Raw genomic sequence first — 24,821 nt, 5'->3', positions numbered from 1 at the left:
GAGTTTGTTAACGTAACATTGTGGGGTAGTGTCTTGAAGGACGTTAGCGACATCAAAACTAAAACTTTATAAAACAAGTTGATCATCATTAAAACTAAAGATTAAGATTTTTTGAGAATAAATAAACTGTCGTATTTTGCACAAAATTCACATGCCGCGTAATGTAACCGTGTGGAAAACAGTACTTTTGCGTTTCATTGCAGACAGATCTGTATGTATCTGTATGTTAATTTCGGTTATGACAATGCACATATAATAAGGTTCAGTGGAATAAGTGGTTCATTTCGTTATATAAACTAAAATAAAATGAATTTTGAGTTCTCAAACATTTTGTGTTATAGTTTCAAATCATATTAAGGATTTAGTAGATGATCAGTTTTCAAAGCGTAAAGACGTTTTTTGTTTAACCGCTGCACTGAGAATCAGCTATTGTTTGTGAATCCGCTTTGTTTCTGGCTACGTTCTAAGCCGTATCTGGCTAACCGGTAAAAAGCCAAAGGAAGAATGTCGAATGGAGTAGTTAAAAACACGCTGGTATTTCAGTTCCCAGAAACCGCTGCAGGACCCACCCTGGTGGAGATTGCTCGCTTTGTGAAAGCTTTCGATGCCGATAAGAAAACCATGGAGTCAAGCTACAAAATCTCTGATGAGCGGGTTGTCTGCATCAAGTTCAAATCAGAAGCAGCGATGAAAGAGGCTCTTCTACAGAATACGGATCTACACACGTTCCGGTATTCCAACGGAACAACTGTGGAAATACGAATGACGGTTGCAGGAGGATGCATTCGTTACGTGAGGGTCTTCGATTTGCCGCCCGAGATATCAGACCTGGAAGTTTCGCTTGTTTTTGGGAAATATGGCACAATCAAACGCATGGTCAGAGAGAGATTCCCAGCGGAGCTGGAGTTGGATCTTTTCACCGGAGTCCGAGGGATATACATGGATATCAAAAAAGAAATACCGTCAACTTTGTTCGTCGCTAATCGCAGAGCAAGGCTGTACTACGAGGGACTAAAACAACGGTGCTTTTTGTGCAAGGAGGAGGGGCATCTCAAAGCAGATTGTCCGCAAAACAAACGACGCCTTCCAGAAGGTGCAGCCCCTGGGGTGGTAATACCACATAGCGAAAAATCGATAACCAGCAAAAACACATATGCCGATGCTGTGATTGGAGCCGCAACATCATCCAGAGTACACGAACAGCTACAGACGTCAATGGTGACACTAGTTTCGTCAAGGGATGGCAGCATGCGGCAGAAGCAGATAGAAGGAAATTCCATCGTTGAGGTGGCTGCAGACCGGCAGTCCGATGTTGCTTCCAAAGCAGATTCCGAGGAGGACACGTCAGACGAAATTACGGCCGAGGAGAAGGAGCGCTCTAATAAACGACCTCTCACAGCGAGCAGCAAATCTGGCTCCGATGATGGCGGCGACAGTTTCGTGACCGTTGAAAAAACCAGGAAATCTCGACTTCGCAACCTTGTCAGCCTGCTCAAGTTTGAAGATCTTGGATCCAAAAAGCGAGAGTATACTTTTTTGAGGCTCAACTCCGCTTCACGTTTGGATAGGTTCTATGGTAATAAAGATCTCTTACGTCGCCAGAGAGACTACATCACGACACCAGTTCCATTTTCTGACCATCACGCAGTAGTTCTCAAATTTGAAATTAGCCCTCCAAACGTTCCTATGGCTATGGGTAGAGGTCATTGGAAAATAAACAGCTCCCTGTTAGCAGATGACGAGATTTCCGAGAATTTCGCTAGAATTTTCGCTAGTCTAAAGCAACGTCGTAAGCATGAGATGAATTTTTCTGAATGGTGGTCGTACGACTTTAAGAACAAAGTAAGAAGTTTCTATAAGTCGGAAGCATTTAAATTTAACCGATCCAATGCAATAAAGAAAGAATGTTACTACAAACAACTTAGTGATTTGATGCACCAACAGTCAGATGGGTTAAACGTACAGGAAAAGATGAGTAGCGTCAAGTCAGCGATCGTCGGACTCGAGGAACAACGTTTGTCAAGTCTACGCACCAAGCTTCAGCCGTCAACCATGCTAGAGAGTGAGAAACTAAGCATATTTCAAGTGTCACGAATTATGAAACGTGGTTTCAACACTCCACAGCTGGAAATAGAAACTTCAGAAGGCTATACTACCAAGCAGGCTGTGTATAATCATTAACAGAAGCAATTCTCCGAACCGCAAGTCCACCAAAGATCAACCTACGCAGCAATGAACCACGTGCACAAAATGCTACCACAGAATCTGGGAAACAACTTAGTTGCGCCAATTGGAGAGCAAGAGCTTCTTGCGACGATTCGGAATGCTACGAGGAAGAAGGCTCCAGGCCCTGATGGGCTTACATACGAATTTTATGAAAAACATTTTGAGCTTCTAAAAGAGGATCTATTGAAACTCTTCAACGGATTTCTCGACGGATCTCTTGCTATGCAAGAAAACTTTTCCAGTGGCATCATCGTGTTGATTTTCAAGTCCGGTAACAAAAAAGATCTGCAAAACTATCGACCAATAAGCCTACTAAATACAGACTACAAAATTCTGGCGAAAATATGCGCAAACAGACTCAAAACCTGTATGGAGTTTCTAATCGCAGAAGGGCAAACAGCAGGGCTTGAGGGAAGGTCCTGTAACCAAAATTTGGATAAATTAAGGACGGTAGTTGTACGCACACAACAAAGTAAGCGAATACAATTTGCTTTACTTAGCTTGGACTTGCAGAAAGCGTTCGACGCTGTGAATCACAATAGGCTTTGGGAAACACTGGCGAAATTTCATCTTCCTGGGCAGTTTGTCAATTTCGTGAAAACACTGTATGCTAACGCGTCATCACAAGTAATGGTGAACGGTGGCCTGACTTCATCATTCCGAATTCATCGGTCAGTTCGTCAAGGTTGTCCGCTATCCATGCTGATGTTTTCGCTCTACGTGGAACCGCTGATCCGGCAACTCTACGATTCAACTATAGGACTAATGATAGATGGAAAATTCTATAAAATAATGGCATATGCGGATGACTTAACACTAATAATCAGAAACAATGAAGAATTTGACCTAGTCATGTCAATAATGTCCGACTTTGCCTTACAAGCAGGAATACAAATTAATTTTAGAAAATCTGGATTTATTAGATTCAATAATTGTTCACTAGGCCCACAAATGTTGCCCGAAAAACAGGAAATTAAAGTTCTTGGTATGAAAATAAGAAAAAAAATGGAAGGACATGATAAAGGTTAACTTTGATGCACTCCTTAAGGCCTTTACAGCTGCTTGTCAAATCCATAGTGCAAGAAATCTATGTTTGCTTGAAAGAATAATCATTCTGAACACGTACCTACTATCGAAACTGTGGTATGTTTCGCATGTGCTACCGCTAAATAACTCGCACATAGCAGAAATAAAGAAAAGGACAGGCTATTTTTTGTGGAACACGTACTTCTTTAGAGTAAATAGGAATCAATTATACCTCGAGTACTGCAAAGGGGGGCTTAAGCTAATCGACCCTGAAAGTCAGTGTAAGGCTTTATTTATGAGAAATCTTTTGTTTGACGGTAGTACAAAAGTATACCATTTTCTTTTAAAACAAAGTAACTTAAGGAGTTTATCTATGAACGCTAAAAAATGGATTGAAGAGGCGAGGAAGCTTGAAAATCATACATGTGTTGAAAATAATAAGACATTATACAACTATTTCATAAATGAAATGAAAATACAACCAAATGTGCAGGAAAAGTTTCCACATTTTTGGTGGGATTGTATATGGCAAAACATTAATCATTCCTTTCTAAGTTTGAGTACAAGATCGATCCTTTACCTCATTTTCAACGATGTAATACCAAACAAAGCAAAAATGTACATTTATACCGATAAAGTGGACCATAACCTCTGTGAAATTTGTCACAAACCCGATACAAATATCCATCGAATCAAAGAGTGTCACCAATCAGGAATTATATGGAATTGGATTACAGATATAATTGAAAAAAGACTTAAACTAAAATTAAGATCGCCAGAAGAAATATTATATAATGGTATAACCAAGAAAAATTATTTAAAAAAAGCTGCACTATACTTAGTAGCTGAAGCAATGGCCTACAATATTATACATTACAAGAAGCCAAGTCTCTTTTCTTTCAAAAAACTCATACGAGAAGCTAGATGGAATAATAAGAATGTATTTAGGGCAGTATTTAAATCTTGTCTTAACATCTGTTAGACAATAACAACTGTTAAGATTTACAAACCTTTGATGTCTAATTATTACCATATATGTATAGTTATGCGACACATAAAAGAGTTGTAGTTAGTATTTTTATAAATGAACAGTAAATCAAAACTTTTAGAAAAAAAAAAAAAAAGGATTTATCACCACTACCAAAATACACTCTGTGCACACACACACTACCACAGTCAAATTCTTGAAACGTCAAAATCGTTCTCGTGAAAAGTTGATTTCAGTATTTGCCGTATTTGCATTACCGGTTGTGAATCGTTCAGACCATAATTATTAACAACAATTTATATTCACAGATTAGTTATACACTCCATTCAATTAGATTGATATGAAATATTATGGCTGTGGATGGTGAAAGTGGAAAATAAGCAGTGTACTATGCTTTCCCACAGTTTTGCAACTGGTGGAGCAAGTGGATCATAATTTTTCTTTCGCAATTTAACCTTTGTTAACTACCTATCTTCTGTTGGAAAGTTTGATATTATTTCGAACATAATATCAATGCCAAGATTAATGCATACATTATTCCTTTCTCATTTTTAGTAGAATTGGCCCGTTCCTACGTGAAAAAAAAAACAAGCGGTATTCTCAGTGTTCTTTGGAAACCGCGATTCGAACCGTAAAAAGTGAACGGATGACCTTGTCCAGGGCCGCCAGGGGCTACGGCATTCCAAGATCAACACTGCAGAAGCGAGTCAATGGGCAACGAGACGTGAAAAGTACTACGAGAGGAAGATGTACAGCTTTACAATTTGGTGTAGAAACCCGGATGGCCGAATGCGTAAAGACAATGGAAAGGTGGGGTTTCAGTTTGTCTAAGCGAGAAATCTCACTTGCTGTCGCACGGTACTTCAAGGAAAAATATAACCCGAATCCGTTCACAGACTCGATTCCGGGAAACGATTACATTCGAAACTTCGAAAAACGCCTCGGATTATCTCAGTAGAAACCCCAAGCTGTCGAGGTCGCTCTGAAGAGGAGTGTGAACCCATTCGTTAGGGATAACCGTTTTGAGCATCTGAGAAAAATCACTGCAGGATTGTCGCCAGGTTGTATTTACAACGTGGACGAGACAAATTTTTGTCATGATCCAACACGTGTTAAAGGGATTGGTGAAAAGGGTAAAGCTATGTAACAGCAGGATCAGCGAAAGAGAATATTGCTGTTCTCATGGGAGCAAATGCAGTTGTAGCAAAACTACCTTCATTGATCGTTTTTAGAGGAAATAACGTCTGGACCAGTTGGGTGGCACCTCAAGACGAGGATTCGCTGGAACAGGTTACACAGACACAAATAATGGACGGATGGATACCGATACTTTCACCAACTACTTTTGCCAGCAATTTCTAAGATGGATTCCGAAACAGCGCCCTGTTGTCTTAATTTATGTCGGACATTGCTCGAATGTAAGTCTCGAGCTTGTTGAAAAAGCTGTACAGGAGCAAGTAGTGATTTTGAAACTACCTCGTCACACAAGCCATCTACTACAAGCAATTACCTGACGGTTTTCAAACCCCTGAAGCAAAGGTTCGACGAACTATTGATTGCTTGGTAGCGCAAAAAATACGGTGTGAGAACATCAAAAGCGGTGTTTTCCATATTAATTCCAGAGGCCTGGTGTCAACTAGATAAAACTAACATCATCAGCGGTTTTAAAAAAGCAGGTATTGTCCCCTTCTCTGACAAGGTCATTGTAGACGAGAAATATGATCCTGAAGCACTGGAAAGATTTCGTAGTGCACCAACATCCAGTGTCAGTCAATCATCACAATCACTAAATGTGCAGGTCGATAATTCTTAAGTTGGTGAGTCGTTTGAGAAAAATCTTTTGCAACACGTCAAGCGGAACACGGTCACCACGAAGGCGAAACGCAGGAAGATTTGTTCGGGAGCTGAAATATTTACACCATCTGATGATGTTAAAACTCAAAATGCAAAAAAAAAACAACCAAGGCAAGCAAATGAAATTGAAACGAATTGGTTTTGTTACCTATTTGTTATTTTTTGTTTATTTTCTTTCACAAAAACAAAAATAAACAAAGAAATACCTATGTCCCAAACCAGGAGAATAACAATGGAGTGTGTATTAACTTTTTTAGCAACGCCACTCCAACGAAATTACCTATAACCCTGAATCGAAACGGCTGTTACGGTTGTCCCCGTTTCTTCTTTCATTGAATTGAATTTTTGTTATCTATTAGGTTTATTCATGCGTGAATAACCTAATCGTCATGATTCTATCAATTGTGTTAAAAATATATATTACTAACAATAATATTAATACTGACAAGAAAATAGCTGAATAAATTTAGGTATTTCCAGGATGCTTTTCAATATTGGCTGTGCAAGCGCTTAGATTAGATTACATTAGATCAGATTAGATTTTCTTTCACAAAAACAATGAATTCGTTCAATAAGAAATTATTCTGTTTGAAGGAATGACATTTCTATATAAAATATATAAAATACTGAACATTCCAGTTATTCAATGCGGCCTTGAAACCAGAATGTTTAAAGAGGTATACCAAAAGCAGTTTTATTTAGCTTACACGCGGTAAAATGTAGAATGGCATCTTATGGCAGCACATGAATATTGGATTACCAAATATTGAAAGAAGTGGATATTGTTCAGCCTATAAAATACGTCAGGGTACGTTGCGCTAGTCACGTTTAGCTCAGGGCCGAGCGCAGTGTTGAAGAAATATTCATTTGGCGAAGATTTATCGTAGTGAATTGTGACCCATGTAGTGTCAAATAAGTAAAACTCCTAAGGCTAATGTGAATCGTGAACCTAAAACATTACACGTTCAGAAGAACATTTCCTTAAACTTCCACCAGGGGCTGAACGCCTTTTGGTCAATAATAAAATAAGATGAGCACTCGATACTGAAGAAGACTGTAAGTCGCAGATGAAACAGGCCTATCTGTTACAAAATAAAAAAAAACATATTTAAGTTTCACGATGTTTGCTCGCCTTACAAGTGTTTTTCAGATTTTCTTCATTTTGCAAAAGTGAATTGAAGTTTAAAATTCAATTAAGGTACCGTGGGGTAAGTGGATACAGAAAAATCAATAGTTAGCTTCATTGTTATGTACAGCTAACGTGAATAATGTAACTCAAACTTTTTTCTGTGGATAACAAATAAGGGACTATAATACTTCAAATCGTCATTTATTCCGATTTTTCTGATTATTATGTATTGAGTATGGGAGACTTAAAAATTTGCGCCAAATGATCCACTTGTCCCACCATGGTGGGGTAAGTGGATCACCATTAAAAAAAATCTGTTCTCGAAACAAATGTAGTGTGATTATGTTTAATAAGAATCATATAACCCTCGTTTTTGTTATTAGTGCTAGTAATGTTACATTTTAATACTTTAAAATTTAAAAGTATCTTTATTTAATCAAAATATAATAAAAAGTAAGTATATATTAGTTCATACTAATTTGAATAAAAAATGATACATTGTAGTTAGTGGGCTTCGTGGCCGTGCGGTTAGTGTTACCAAGCATTTAGCCACATCGTGTCAAGGAGTGTGGGTTCGATTCCCGCTTCAGTCCGGAAAACTTTTCGTCAGGAACGTTTTCCGATTGTGCCACTGGGCGTTGCATGCTAGTCCGTTGTCTAGTGTGGTGCTTCCTTCAAAGTACATAACCGTCCACTGGAAGCATTAACGTGTAGGTGTCTTTTTTTTAAAAAAAGTAGAAAAATTTGGAGAAAATTCATCTATTTATACGCATAAGTTATACAGAAGTATTGTAAGATAATTCCTAACGATATTTTCGAAAAACACTCTTGGTTTAAAAATATTAGTTACATTTACTTTTGAATAACAAACTGAAATCGTTCTATTTTATTTATGAATATATGTGTATCATCTGTCTAGAACAATTTATATGGTCAAATAAGGTACGATATTATGCTTTCGATTGGAAAATTAGTATATTTTGCTCTTTTACAACTCAACTTAGATAAACTACGTAAAGTTTCGTGTGAATTTTGAAATTATTATTGTTATTATATTTGTTTATACCAGAAAGGTTAAAAAAACTTTTAGGTGGATTAATTCAAATTTTCTATGGTCAATTTGACAAATTCAAGCTGGGAATGGAACAAAATAAAGAAAACAACATTTGCGGATATTGAAGCTTATTAAAATTCTCGTAAGCAGTCTGCCAATAAATGATAATTATTCTTGATCCACCACCCCATTAAAATGTAGGGGTATGTGTACCATGTCCAATATATTTGTATTTATTTATAAAAATGACATATTTTTCATTGTATTAGAACTGGAATGCTCACCATGTGTCGAAAAAAATAATAGAATTCGTTTTTAGACAGAGATGGATTTTTGATTGATGGAAAACAATTTTCAAATTGATTACTTTTTGCAGCTAACAAGTTTGCTTGTGTTAGTGTATGTGTAGTACCAGTTTTGCAATAGTATCAGTGTGGGCGTAATAATATAACCTAAAACGAAGCAATGGTGCGAAAACATTCAATATATTCAAGTATTTATGCTTTATATTGACAAATGATCCACTTACCCCACTGATACACTTCCCCCACTGTACCTTAGTTTTTTAATATACTTCAATAATTCTTTCAAAGTGAAAGTGTAGCGTTTTCGTTTTTTCATCTCATTAAAGATCCAAAACAATTCATCGAAGTTTGCAGAAATGTTGAACAAACGAAAGAAAGAGCAGGAAAAGAGAATGCTTCTTACATTTAGAAAAAAGCTCAATTCATAGCGCGCAAGATTTGAAATATAGTGCATCGTTAAAAAAAAATCTGTTAAGAACCATTTAAACCGTCTCTTTTGTTTCAATCCCTTATAGCAGTGAACAATGGAGAGCGGTGTACTTCAAAATATAAGTTTTGTTTTATTTAGAAAAAAAATTTGCCTCTCGGTGGAAACTGAAACAAGTTCATTATACATTTTTCAAGTATGGTTATCACATGAGTTAGCACCACTTAAAGTAGCGTAAAGTAAATTTCTGCGTATGAATTATTTCGAATGAAAAAAATCACTTCTAATATCTTATGATATAACAATAATCTAGTTGTCGGCTATAAACGTCTGTCATTCATAGCGAAAGTTATTGTTGTTTGAGCTGAAAATTGCTCGTTTTGGGATTCATTCCAATTTAGTTTGGCAATTCTAAGCATGTAGTTTCAAACACATGTTAAATTACCAACATAAAACAATTTCTCAATAGAGCAAATACATTATTATCCATTTCACGAACACCGGCTAAGTTATAGTACAGCAACAGCAGTGTCTTGCACGACCACTTCCGATCTAGCTTTGGACTAAATTGTGTAATATCAAATTTGTAGTGAAAAAAGAGTCTAACATGCATTATATGGCCTATTTTAAAATTATACCACAAACAAGTTTCGGCCCGAGTCGGATCTTTAAAGTCAGTGCATTTTTGGTCGTTACTAAAACAGATCGTGTATCTTTCATCGACGTTCCTGCAAGTTTAATAGTTCAACACTTCTGATCAATGCCACTCGAATTCTCAAAACAAAAGCAAAGCGCTGAAGGAACTCACGCTAATTAAAATATCAGTAACGATCATCACACGTCAACTTCCCCTGTAGGCTCATATTCACTGAAATTATGGACTACAAATACCATTTCTATGCCATACGCTATGGGAATTTATCAGTGCATACAACAGCATCTAAAATTTTAAAGATTATTTTTCTACTTTCCATTGTTTTCTTTAGCTTTCAAAGTACCTAAATATTCTGAGAAAACCAAGAAAACAAATTTGAAAAATGTTTGTTTATTATCATCGAATCAACAATTGCCATAGGTACCAAAAGCATTCTTAGATTGACAAACCAAGGATTTTCAACTCTTCGAGCTATTTCATTGTCAGTTTACGCAATGCTATGAAATATTTTGGAAAGTCAATTTTCGCAGCGGCTTACGTCATTAAGTGAATCCCCCTAATGTTATGACCAGTCAAACCGGATTCAGTGTAAGATATAATAGACTAACAGTTATAGCAAAATAGGCTTATGATTTCTACATAATTTACCATAACTAAGACATTTAGTTAGGAATTAGTCGTAGAGTGCTCTGCTTCTTTTTTAAGTAGGTGTTCGATTAATCATTCCTTCCCATTTCTCAGCATTCGCAAGGACGTGGCCAGAGCAGCTATCATCTGTTGAAGGATGCGTCAATCTTGTCTAAGAGTCAAGGGTTAGCCCCAAATCATTGACTTTGGTAACGGACGGGAAGGAGGCAACCCTTATACAACGGTTTAGGACTGTACCACCTACGAATTTGTGCAAATTTCTTAATGCTAAGGCTAATTCTAAATTATGACAGAAAAAAATCGTCGAATTGAGTTTTTCTCCCATTTACATTTAAGCCCAAAACCAAATGTCAAACCGAAAACTGCAGACAGCACTGACCCTCCTTCTTGCAGCATCCAACTCCATGAGATGTGCTGAATATCTGAAACGAGTTCCATTTCTCCACTGTTCCTCTCTAGGGTGAAGGTCTCTCCCTCTCGAAACACAGCCCATTCCAGGAACGCGTGATGTACTTTTGCCTCTCGGTTTATTTTGCTCGCTCGAAATGAGGTCAACCCCCGCGCACACACACTCACACAGGTGCCCTAACTGCCAAGCTGAACAAACACCACCACAACCAAAACGACGAGCGGTGTATAATGGCAAAAGGACAATCATCTGTCGAGGGATCATAGCCGTGGAGCATCAGACGTCTGGTGCAAGGGCGAAAGGTGGGCAGACAGACGAAGATAGGAAAAGCTTAGAACCCATGTGAGCACTAGTAGTGTAGGTATTTCTTGTTCTAGGCTTATAGCTTCGCAGGCGAGGTGAAATGACTTTCTTTGTCAAACGTGATTCTGGGTGTGAATGCAGCCAAACCCCTCGGAGCTGCTCAGTTACCGAAGGTCACGAGATAGAAACTTGAGATATGAATTTTCTCATCGTTGGTACTTGTATATGAGTGGTTCAAATTACCTGACAACGTTATAGAACACTCACCTGAAACGAGAAAAATAGGAATGTGAATTAGTAATGCTTAGTTTAATGCATAGGCATAAAGAACATTGCGTCTCCATGAAAAATCATCCCACAATACCTATTCACCTAGATATGGCGAACGCAATAAATCCATAAATAGGCGCATTCATCTTGGTGACACATATCCAAGCCCCCCACCCTCAACGCCCTTCATCACTCAAACAATCAGCCATCAATCTACGGCTACGGCACGACAGGCTTCGACGAAAGGTGGACAACATTCCACAACATGTATTGAGTTGGGTGGTAAGCTTCAGCTGCCATTGCAGGACCCACCTCACTCGCAAAACGAAAAGCCACCCCCAAAATGAACCAAAACAAACGAACGAACTCACGCCGTCAAATGAGAGCTTTGCCAATGTTCATGGCGTCGTCCTTTGCCAGTGTCAAGTGTGAGTGAACGTCGAGATGGTCTAGGGCGCATGTCTCGAAAGTGTCCATCGCTGCATGGTGTAGGTTACGTACGACGGTTTCAGTTGAGAAGTTCAGCGACAGTGACAGCGAGAATACATTAAACTTGAAAAATGGCAGAGCTTTCGCAAGGAACGATGCGAAAAGGGTCCTGGCTAGTGGGATGAGCACCACGTGCTGGTGTGGAGCTCAGGGGACCATGAACTGCATTGAGAAAGGTACGGGAAACGGCACATGAACTCAAAGCAGTTGATGGGGGAGTAACATTAGTATGTGATGTATATAGATTTAGGAAACTTGATGTCGAGTTTCCAATGTTTGCTGTTAGGTGGCAGTGTTGTAGATTGATTTACAACCAAAAGCTTACTAGCTTACATCCAATGCTCAGTAGAGCGGTACCGAAAGTTTGAATGGTTTTGAATCTTGTCAAATAGCTCAATGGCTCAATGGACATGAAATGATTGGTTGAACGATAAAAATTTTGCAAAAAAATGTTGTCTCTATTCTATACAATTTATTATACAGAGATATCCGATTGACCAACTAAAGGTAACATAAGTTCTATAGACGTTATTTATTTTTCCTCGCTAATCGAATTTGTATTTATTAATCCGTATCCGCCCAGCAAATGGAAAAAAGTTCGAACTGCTACCATTCCAGAAAATTGTGCCTTATATTTAGCTAATAACTGAGTCACATTGAGTAAACATGATTCAAATTTTCTTGTTAATCCACTTCTACCAAACAAATTAGTATACTAGGCCTCGGTTTTATAGATTCATCATGGATTCTCCGTGGAACCGATTCCAAATAGATTATCTTCCAAACTGTCAAATTTGAGTGAAAATCATCGTTGCGAAAACCCAGCTCAGACCTGATCGGACGAGCTTATTGTTAGGGTATTCACACTTAGAAATAGAAGAATAGTTGACAATATTCTTTAAGTTCGATATTTCCCAATTTGCAAAAAAAAAACGATTCTCACCGGGAAGATGATATTTTCAAGAAAATTTCCAAATATCCTCCAAATGTTAATTAATTTTATAAATCTAAAAAAATACTACTAAACAAAATACTGATTCATATTTTAAACGCGAATGGATGTTCACAAGTCTTTCTTATAAGTCTCATTATGGGTCATTAGACTGATGCAAATTTAGAAGTTTTTGCTCCCCTATGCTTAAACGATGTTAATTATGGTAAAAATGATCCTCCCAAAATTTGAAGTGATTCAGATGAAATTTGGTTGTGCACACGCTATTTGAAGTTTATATGGAAATTACTATGGGAAAGGCAAACATTTTGTGTTCAGTCCTCTAACTGCTTAATTATAATCTATGGAAAAGTGAACACACGCATCTCACGTGAAAACTTCCCAGCTACAACTTTGCCGAAGACCACATTTCGATGGGACGTAGGGATAATTTGTTATTATTGATAACAAAGTCTCAATCATGCTGAGATGATCATTCAATTACATTCAGAGCAACACTGCTTTTTTGCTGTAGAACATAGTAGCCTGCATTACTTTGATCTATTCTTCCCGCCAGGAGCACTACTGTTGCCTGCCGAACAGTTGGTGAAGCATGCTACATGCAAACCAACTTTATGATGATGAATAACAATTTATCCTGACGTCCAATCAAAAAGTGGTCTTCGGCAAAGTTGTAGCTAGGAGGATTTCACATAAGAAGAATTTGTTCATTTTTCCATAAAATATTATGACGAAGAGATAGAGAGCTGAACACAAAAGATTGGCGTTTTCCATAGTAATCTCCATACAAACTTAAAATGACATGTGCACAGCCAAATTTCTTCCAAATCACCTCAAACTTTGGGAGGACGCTATTTACTATAATTAAAATCGTTTAAGCATAGGGGAGCAAACATTTCAAAATTTGCATCACTCTAATGGGTCATCCATAAACCACGTTGTTATTTAAAAGGGGGTGTCTGGCCAAAGACCTCGGTGGATACAAATTGCAATACAGAAGAAAGGGTGGGCTTAAAAAAATCACGTGGTTTATGGACATAAGAAGGATACTTTTTTATGACATTTTATCTGTTTAGGTTATGAGGGGGATAGTTATAAGATTCTCGAAAAACAAAACACTTCTACTTAATGTGTAGTTATTCCATAAAAAAACGTTATTCCGTAAAAGAAATCGTTCATTCCTCATACGTTCCATTTCCTCAGTGAAGATTATGTAGACTCGAACCATTTGAGGCTGTAAGAAAATAAAGATATTTCCAGAAAGTATGAAGATTTAGAACAATGGTTCTAGCCAAGAATGTTTGTAGTTTTTTTTTTCCAGGGATTCATTCAGTATTTATTCGGAAATTCATCCATTACGATTCCTCTAAGAACTTCTTCACATTTTATCCGAAATTCCTGAAAGAATGTTTCAACAGTTCTTTTCTGGATTTCGCGGCCCCTATAAACAACAAGCCAGCCATTTTTCCAAAATTGTTTCAAGATTTCACTGAGAACTTCTACGGCAAAATATAACTGCTAGATGTTTTCCAGTTCTACTTGATTTTCTATTTTCGTCGATTTCATAAGTCGGATTAGAATAAAGACCTCTCGATTCTCGACAACAGTATTCATGCTACACAGCTTCAAAGCTGAAATTCATTGAAAAAATTACTCATTAATCACTTCACTTATAAAACATTTAAAATAACTTACATCCTAGTTTTACTTCAAACTCGCCACCATTTAACTAATCTATTTCATTACAATTTTATATATCTACAAAACAACAATGCCAATGTAGCCAGGTTCACCATAAATCCATAGTACAACCCTCACAGAATTTCTTAAGAAAATCGGATAGAGCCTTAGCTTAGTGTTGATATGAGCACTTCCACAATTATTAGCTTCAGAGAGATATCTTTACCAACTAACCTTTTTTGCATTTGTACATTCTGCCGAGGAAAGTACTCAGACAGGCGGGAATTTTAAAATCATATTTTAAAACGAACAAATTTTGATCTCATATCTCAGTCTGCTATTGACAAGATGTTCGAAAGTTTGGTAAAACTCTAACGTGATAACACGATATCTGGTAATATGTACACAAGACCAAAATTAGTTCTTTAGCATGAAACAAAACACATTAATCGTCAAATACAACCTCCAAGAGCAACAAGTGGTCTCAAACAGCGAACAACATAAAGATCTTATTTCCTATGTCTTCCATCTGTGAGCCATAGCCGAATGCTTAGCATATCTGAGAATATATCAGAACGTCGAGAGTTGCTTAGCATAAATTAGGTACCATAACCATGGACATTCTCGACTCCCTACCATACACACTTCTTCAAAAGACATCTCCAAACTGCTATGGACCAAATATGTTCTTCTTGACGACGTTACGACTGAACTGGGACAAAGCCTGCTTCTCAGCTGTTCTAGGAGCATTTCTACAGTTATTAGCTGAGAGCCTATGTCAACTGACCATTAAGACGCAAATTTGCCAACCAGAAATAATTTTGATCCAGAGGTACAGTGGGATTCCGTTTTTGACATGCTCCATTTTTGGCACCCCCCGATTTTGGCAACAAAATGGATCCGTTTTTGGCAACATTTTTGAATACCATCGAAATTTAGATTTTTTTGTAAATATTATCGGGTCTGTTGCTTTACTTATCTGAATGGCAGGTCAACTACGCACTGATTACATTCCATAGCTCTATTTTCGTCGATATTCCCCCAAATCTCATTAACTACGAAGGACTCCCGTACGCGCTTATTTATTTCAGAATGGCCATTGGTCATGCATTCGCAACGTTTCATGAGGCCATTAATCTGCACCAGAATCTCAACTCTTCGGCATTCCAACTGAGTGACCAGCCTACTTGACTCGTGCGATAAATATCATTGAGACTATTTTGAATTTGTGCTTGTGGTATTCTACAACTCAACTGTAAAGTCGAGTCTAAAGTCGACACTGAAGACGGCCTTAAAGTTGAAGTCGAAATACGCGTATTTGTCAAAGGATACAAACTCTAGTGGAATTAAATGGTATAGTACTAAATTTGGTTTTTTCATCTACTTATAGGTATTCTACTAAACATCTCGAAGATTTATTATCATTAGTCTGTATATTAATCTATCTGTGTCAACTAGTTAGAGCTCCGTTCCCTTTAAGTTGGAGATTTTTTAAGACGTTAGATTTTTTAAGAGACGATCCAGAATTCTGTACAAGTTTTGAAGTCAAGGATACGGGTGTCAACATAATCAAACTGTTGCCTACGAGCTGGGTCTATGAGTTTCCTAACTGTACCCTGGAGAATCCTTACGAGATTCTTCATTCTTAAGGGACTTTTCAGAAATTTTAACGGATTCTTGAGGATGTCTGCAGATTCCTATCGGACACTCGCGGGTTTCTAGCAGGATCATGAGAATGTATAATTGGTTATTAGGGATTAAGTCCGAAATTTGATGATTTCTAATAAACTCTTAAGATTTCTAGGGCATCCTGTTAATTGATAGCGTGTGAATTTGTAGTGGTATTTTGAGTATTCTGGAGAAATCTTGTAGATTTTGAAAAGGTTTCCAGAGGAATTTTAGGAATGCTAGTGGTAACCTAAAAATAAAACACGGTTGGCAACTTTTGAAAATATTCATTCAAAACTTGAGAATTTTCGGCAATATCGCAGCATTATTCCTAGGCAGATCCTTCAGAGCCCTAGCGTTTTCCTGTAGATTACTTACAAGCATTCAAAGATTCGTATCAGGCTCTTGAGGTTTCATAGCAGGATCATATAAATTTCCCTTGATTTCACATGTTAGGTGTAAAACATATATCTAGCTCAATTAAAACTCATTTGAAGTAAAAATGATAAAAGCTTGTTTAGGTATTCTACAAAATTACGAGCCACATTTATGGATCATGAGTTGTAGTTGTTTGTGTTTGCCCTTTTGACTTCAGTCAATCATTCCTTATGAAATGCTTTACTTTTTCAAAACCATAAATTAAAGGAAGAAGTCTAAACCAGGGTTTCTCAACCGGTGGTCCGCGGACCCCCAGGGGCCGTGACGACATTCCAGGGGGTCCGTGAAACCATTGTAAATGTGTGCCGTGCTTTTTGTTCGATGGATAGATGTGAGTAGTCTTTTATTTAATTTACTTTACTAGAGTTCATCACTACTGAATTGCAAGCCAGGTATTTCCTTACCTGCGTTGCTTGAATATTTTATGTCAGTGCGAGCTTCAAAATGAAACTTAGATCATTCCTGGAGGTATCTATGTAAGATTCCTGGCATATTTTGTTTTGTTTTTTCTTGCACGATTTGACGAACAATCTTCATTACTAGCTTCGTGTCCAGAAATTATTCGCTATTACCACTCAATATATTGGCGGAATCCGCTTAAATCTATCAGCAGGGTTTTTAAGAGCTGTTGTAAAGTTCCATATTAGTTTCTAGTGAAATTTCTAATCTTTGATGGTTTACTCATAAAAAAGAGCTTTTTAAAAATATGAATAGCAGCTTCCGGAGCTAACTTTTGGGCCTATATTATATTTTGTTTTAATTTTTCGCCTCCTTGGATTACTGGAAAATATCCAAGGAAATATATCATATCTTTTCAAAATCTTCTAAGAAGATTCCTGAAGAAATCTTCTACAAACTCCTTCTAATAGCATTTATATTGGTAAATACGGTTAATTATTGGCTGTTTTTTCATGCAACCATAATCAAAATGGGAGGTTTCTTTGTATTTAGCATACTAAGATCCAGTTTTCTAATTCGTATTGTGTTCAGTCCAGAATTGTACTTGGTAGATTCCTGGCTAATTTTCTACTGAAGTTTCCGACATGATCATAGCCGAATTCTTGTATAACGGTGCAATGTTTGGGTTTGTCTGCCAAGTATATGTATTCATTTACTATGAGATCTTTGGTAGTTTCCACTAATATTGTGAACAGGATCCAATTGATATTTTTGGTGCTTAACAAGAACTTTCGTGAAAATCTCCCAAGATGTAACTATTTCAGTCATTTAGTTTGGTTCTTAGTTTGTGGTTCGTTCAATTGAGTTACACTATGGGCAAATCTTTCGTTTGCATAAGCTTCGACTTCAAGATAATATATTATCAGTGGTCCGCAAGATGTTTGTAGACCTTCTAAGGGGACCGCAATTTCAAAAAGGTTGAGAACCACTGGTCTAAACTTACCGAATTTTGTAAAATTGTACGCTAAAGCCTAGACGTTAAACTGATTGTAATGTTCATTAAATAAAACATAAACTTATGCCGTTTTGCAATACCCAGCGCTTTTGTTTTGTAAATACGTCTTTGTATGAATACAATAATACATTTTATTTTTTTCGTATTCTTACAATGTTTTAGGAAAAAAAATTATTATTTTATAAAGGTCACTTTTGCGATTTTAAATTTTACATGGCAAACTCATACAAATAGTGTACATTAAGCTTCTAAAAACCATTGAAGACGTTGAGGCGTAAAAAGAATGTGTATAGAACGTTTGCTACAATTAACATTACGGCGCTATAAATTCATAGCATAGTGCAACCCTACTGCATCGAAGTGAACCGTTCTGAAGTTTCGATGCCATATGGTGCCATAAGCATGATGTTATGACATTCTAATGATGCTTTAAAAACCAATAGTTGAAAAAAAAATTTAAAATAAGGGTTCCGATTTTGTCACGGTTTCGTTTTTGGCATCTGAAAATTTCAACTTTGTTGCCAAAAACGGAATCCCACTGTATTTTCATTTTATATGAATATTTATATTCTATTTTATAGATTACAAATAAAAGCATGAAACGAGATCACCAATTGATCCACTATCCTTGACTGAGCAGCCACAATCCATTTTCAGCCTCACTCGTTTGCTCGGCCATAAAAGCACTCAGAAAAAAAGGGCGCGCGACCCGAGGAAAAACAAACTAAAATCACTCGGTCTTTCCCAATGCACTCCAAAGAAAGCGCAACCCGAGAGAGAAAAAAAACTGACGATTTCTCGGGCTTTCTCGACGCACTTGGTTTGAAGGGAAGTTTTAAGTCCAGCATGGAACAAAAATGCTATAATAAGGGGGCAAGTGAAATTATGAAATTAAATTTTAAAAGGTCAGCAAATCCAAAGAAAATAAAGAACAAATTATTGAGTAAGCTAGCAATAAGGAGAGCAAACAATTACTGGCTATATCGTTATTTTTGTGACATCAGCAAAAGCTGTTTAGTAGTAAAAGAGATTGCCGAGGTAACTATATTATTAAAAACCTAATCAAAATCTACCGACCCCGGTAATCAAAACTAAGTGAGACCAATGACTGTGAAAAATTATCCACGAAATCTTTTGAGGACTACATTTTAGATCTACAACCAATTCGTAGTTATCCTGTAGGATAATGAACATGATTAATATTCAACCGGGCTAAAACAAACATAAACTATCAAACTTTGAATCCAGCGATTCTTTGAGTTTATCCAATATATCTGTTCAGTGTAGGACTTCGGATCAATAACAGTAATTACTTAAAAGTAAACAAATAAGGCTTCAGATCCATAAGCGTAATAAGAAATTCCTTGAAGGTTAATTCAAACGGTCTACACCCGAAAAGCTCCGTGAGAATAACCCCTCCAATCTTCAAGTGTTGTAACCGTCGGTTCCATATCTAGGTTGTTGGCTCACACCACAAGTCTACAATTCCCATCCCATGATCTAATACGCCCTTATCCCAAGGTAAGCTACTAAAACAAATGGAGCTAGCAGCACTCATACATTAGACTTGATGTGTGAGTCAATGGCATCTCCACTCTCACGGCCATCTGTCATGCTTGAGCGACTGCACGAAATTGAATAGTGTGAACCAACCTTTATATTTAAATGGCAATTCCAACCCACAGGTGGAGCGCCGGTAGCGTCAATACAGGCATGTATCGTTTTTATCATGCAAAAACCACAAAAGTTATGCTAGCTGGTCATAGCTTTCCTATAAATACGCCAACAGTCCTAGATTCAGATCTCTTTTGGCTGGTGATTCTAGAACGGTTTAAAAGTGCGCGCGTGTGTAGCCTTTTATTCATTTTGGAGGTTAGATCTGATTACCTCATGTGGTGCAAGTGTTTTAATTCAGGTTCATTGTTTCTTCATAATAGGGTCTTCAAAAATGATTGTTAGTCCGTTAGTGCAACCTACTATCTAAGGTATTGTTAGTACGGTTTAAATTAGTAGTCAGAAGGGGTTAAATCATGCAAACGTAAGATCAGTGTTAGTATTTGTTGGATAAAGCCTAAAATAATATGTTAAAACTTATAGTTATTGTGATAAAACCCCAAGGAACAAGAACAGTACAACAAACAAGTTAAAAAACAACAAGAAAAAGGTAATACTTTAGTGAAACAAATCAGATGGTGATAAATATGACGTCACAGGGGCTAATCTGTGGTTAGGTCCAAGCAATGGACCTTTTTCTTCTCTTTGGAGCGAATTTCTAATAGGCAGTTCATCGGATGCTACTAGCGACGCCGAAAGACCCACCGAAGTTCAGCGCCAGTAAATTGCAGCCAAAAGTGCCAGTGTTTACGGCTTTAGAGGAGTGGTCCAGTACCAAATCCGTAGTATTGAGACTTCCGAAGCACGATGGATTTTTCCTGGGAATAGCATCTCCACAAATAGGCGTTGGAATGCCGCCCCTAGAACCACTCCCCCCCCCCACTCCCTTACTTCTGGATCAACGTTTCGAGGATTTGCTTTCGTGTCACCAACCACCATCTTCAACGGCATCCGAATCCATTTCATCACTTCGGCATGTGTTGTCGAAAATAAGCAATCTATCAGGGTACCATCATGGCCGCCATTTTCCTGCATGTGTCATTGTCGATTGGGCTTCACTGCTGGGTTTACCCATCAACCAGTGCAAACCAGAGGTTCCCAAACCACAAGCTACCATTCATCAAAACCGCAAGTATTAACCCCAGAAGATGTGACGTAATTTGAATAAATATTTTTACTGTTAAAAGAACCACAGTGGTAGCTAATTTTGAGAGCATAGCCCTGGGTTAAGATATTTCCACCACTTCTTGTTATTTTCCGCTTTGTCGGGCTCAAAAGGAGCCATCAGGCCTCGCCTTTTTGGAATCCGCGAATTTGATTTGTGTTATCCGTATTTTAATGTTTGTATTGTGCCCATTTGTGAAACACCAGTGGGTAAGTTTACTTTGAACAGTGGTCCTATTCAGGAAGAATATCCTCAGCTGGATATGTGAGAGACAAGTCACGTTGAACGACCCTGTGATCCACAATCCCTGAACAACCGAGTTATAGTGTAACCAGCAATTGGTACATGTGGTTTTGATTCAAAATTCAAGTTTTGATTCCATCATGTGTTTCGATTTATCCTAAAACTCCGTTGTATTCAATCATACATCAGATCAATATGCGTAGCCCGAAATCTCTTGGAGGTCAATAAACAATTCACACTCTTTGGGCTCACCTTAATGTTTCGTATGTCTCTTGGTAAGTTTATGGATTACGTTTGAAGATTTAAAAGCATGCTCTCATCAGAGTTGTTGGGTAAGTTTTATTAGTCGTTGAGCTTGAATTATTAATTACGGTTGTGGATCTGAAGGCTTTTTCTAAAAGAAGATCTTGAAAAATATTGCCTCTGAGTATTATAATCACTTGTAACGCTTGTTAATCTGATGAATTATGCTCCATGTAGTTAATAGGTAAGCCTTAAGCAATCGTAGAACTAAGAACTACTAGAAAAAACCTAGGACAGAATATATTTCTTTGAGCGTATAGCGTTATATATGTAGCTCACAATTGTGGTGGCATAAATTCATTTTTTTTTTTCACAATATATGCAATTACGGGCAGTTCTAGGGGCAGTATGATGGCCAACATAACCAGAAGCACGAACATTTAGCATAAAAATATGCTTATGAACATTAGATTATCAATAGAAACGACTATTAAGATATCTTTTGAAATATGCCATTATCATATGAACATATAGAGTTTTCATCAGGCATTGCATTTCATCTCATCTTTCGATCATCTGAGCAAGATATGGAGTAAATAAGAAGATATCATCTAGGGCTCTATGATCGTCTTTTAATGAAAATTTTTAGCTCTTTTGATGCTCGATAAAATCCTTTCGACTCAGCAATCCACGTAGTTTATACGGCGACAGCGTTTGAAAGAAAACAAAAGCAGTGAAAGATTCGCAAACTCAATGAAAGTAAGTGAACTAACGTAGTTGAAATATAAACAATTTTCATTTCAATAAAATTTTAGGTTCTGCGCAAAACGTACCAGTGAATCTAGCGACATATTGTGAATTTTAAACGCCGTTCTCTCGTCTAAGACCAAAATCCAGCGTTCAAGGACAATAATTGCCGGAATATCTCAAACAACGATTCAAATAATTGATCACAATTTATATTAGCTGACAACCACTTTTCAATTAAAAAGTGATATTAAAAATGATTACACCACTGACTATAAAGTAGTCCAATGAATAAAAACTAAAAAAGCAATATTGTATTTTTAGAAATAAACGCAATTTTATGTCTAACATAATCAAAATGAGATTTTTTTTTGCTGTTTCATGTACGACAAACCGGGTACCGAGTAATCTGAACATTGTGCTTGACCATAGGTCTTACTCTAGAATTTGGATAAACATCAACTTTCACGTGTTGATATGTACAATGTGAGTGCTTCAAACGAAAAATTCTTCACTGGTCTATTCAGTGTTTTGAGTGCCTTCGGGTGGAAGACGGTCTAATTGTCTCAGGGTGCCCTTAGTACATTGGTAAAACAGGTTTATATTCCTTTTAATTCCGCTCCTAGATATCAGGCAAACGGTACTCCATCTACTTTTAAGTTTCTCTATTGAGATTCTGCTCAGAGGATTCGAACATTAATAAGAGGTTACATTTTCATCATCTCGAAAAAGTTCAAAGCCAACCGCAATTCACCCATGTAACAGTTCCTTTACACATTTGTCGGAATACTCAATGATTAGCCTATAGTTTATCAATCAGTAAATGGCACGTACTAAAAATAGCTTTTTCCGGTGTCACAAAGTGCTATTGTTTCCACTCAAATTACTTTATTGGATACCCACAATCAGTTTTGAGACAGACATTTTATCATGTCACCAAAGAGCTCAAGATCGTCAAGATGGGAAGATGGTATGATTTCAATGAGCTCTTGGATTGAGGATAATATCTTTTTACCTTGCGGAGATGATCTCTTCGATCAGATGAGATTGTAATGCCTGAGTTTTCATTATCACAATCGAAAACTTTGTTACGGAAAACTGGTGATGGTTGATGTTAGTACTTTTTTCCAAAATATATTTGAAAAGTTCAAAAAAAAAAAGATTCAGGAATAAAATCTTCGACACAAGATGAAAAATTAGGGGCCTTCCTTAGCCGAGTGGTTAGAGTCCGCGACTACAAAGCAAAGCCATGCTGAAGGTGTCTGGGTTCGATTCCCGGTCGGTCCAGGATCTTTTCGTAATGGAAATTTCCTTGACTTCCCTGGCCATAGAGTATCATCGTACCTGCCACACGATATACGAATGCGAAAATGGCAACTATGGCATAGAAAGCTCTCAGTTAATAACTGTGGAAGTGCTAAGAACACTAAGCTGAGAAGCATGCTCTGTCCCAGTGGGGACGTTAATGTCAAAAAGAAGAAGAAGAAGAAGTTTTTTTTTTGTAAGGCACTCCGTGCTCGTGGCCACTACTGTGCCGGAATCAGTTGATCTGTAGCTTCTTAACCGATACAGATCTATTTTTAACTTATCTATATTAACATCTACACTCTCTCCTACTCCTTTTACTCTCACACCGAGCAGGTAGGAGAGAGCTCTGCTGTTAGTGAGGCTAGCTGCCTGCGAAGAGAGTCAGTTTGTCTCAGTCACCATCTGATACTGACGGAGGATGGAAGTGCTCCCCAAAGCACGGTCCTCCGTGAGGCGTTTTCTGGTGGCTGGACGGGTTTTTTGTGGAGGGGCTGGGAATCGAACCCATGAGCTTCCGCTTATGCAGCGAAAGCGTAACCTCAAGGCTACAGACCCCCCTTTAAGAAGAAGAAGATGATGATGAAAAATTAAATGAGCTTTCATAAAAAAGGATCTGCGTCTCCAAAAAAACACTCAACTACGTCCGTTTTCATTCCAGACCTACAGCAAACAATCCATACTCTGATGAGAGATTACGTGGAATTCGGATCAGCCGTCTTTCCCTCTCTATGTCATTCACATTGTCTGAGCAACGTTAATACTTCTTCTTCTTCTTCTTCTTCTTGACATTCCATCCTTACTGGACTCTGCCCCTCTGTGCTTCTAAATTTAGTATCCCATAAGCATTTCCACATCGTGTAGCAGAGGTACGATAAAATGAAACAAATTGCCAACCCGAAAGATTCTGGACTGTCCGAAGCGACCCAAGATCCCTACATTTTGCTTTGAATCACGAGGCTAAGGAAGGCCCCACTAGTACAGAGCAGTAAGTTCAATAGAAAATTCGCGTCTACAAATCATCCCCATCGAAATCGTCTCCTATTTCGTTTAACCGAATCGATTTAAATGCCCGTCTGCGATGAAGTTTAGATGATGGGGTGGCGCAGGGATGATTTTATGATCCACTGAAAGTTGCCTAAAAAAGCCGTATCGAGAACACATCACTCAAACAGAGCTTTCATCGCCGGTGGGGAAGAAATAAACGCAACGGTTATGTTGGTGCCATTAAAAAATAAATAAACAACTATACAAGTTGAAAAATATAGAATATAAAATGGGGCACAGAAAATCAATAGCAGGAAATGAAACGTTCTGGCGGAATGTGTTCTCTAGAGATTACCGTCATTTAAAGGGGATTATCCGCTGACGAGCATCACAATGTCGTCTGGGAGCTCCGATATTTGTTTACTCAATCTATCACGTGATTCGTCAAAAAGATGCTGATGAATTATGTTACAGTGTAGCAACTTTTGTAAAATGAATGGAATTCGATGCATCCAAAAGCATTCGATGTCAAATTTTGTCTACATTCAGTAATTCACTCAACCACGCATATTGGCCACCGGT

General features: G+C 37.6%; 1 protein-coding gene across 7 annotated transcripts in view; it reads right to left on the bottom strand.

Annotated features, from left to right (window-relative positions):
• LOC5575390 (solute carrier family 12 member 4) overlaps window positions 1–24,821 on the bottom strand; it is a 791,918-nt gene that overhangs the window by 474,957 nt on the left and 292,140 nt on the right. The gene's annotated exons all lie outside the window — the stretch shown is intronic.

The sequence above is a fragment of the Aedes aegypti genome, chromosome 3, assembly GCF_002204515.2.
Source record: "Aedes aegypti strain LVP_AGWG chromosome 3, AaegL5.0 Primary Assembly, whole genome shotgun sequence".
Classification (NCBI taxonomy): Eukaryota; Metazoa; Arthropoda; class Insecta; order Diptera; family Culicidae; genus Aedes; species Aedes aegypti.
Note: the sequence above shows the minus strand (reverse complement) of the source record. Positions and strands in the feature narration are given on the sequence as shown.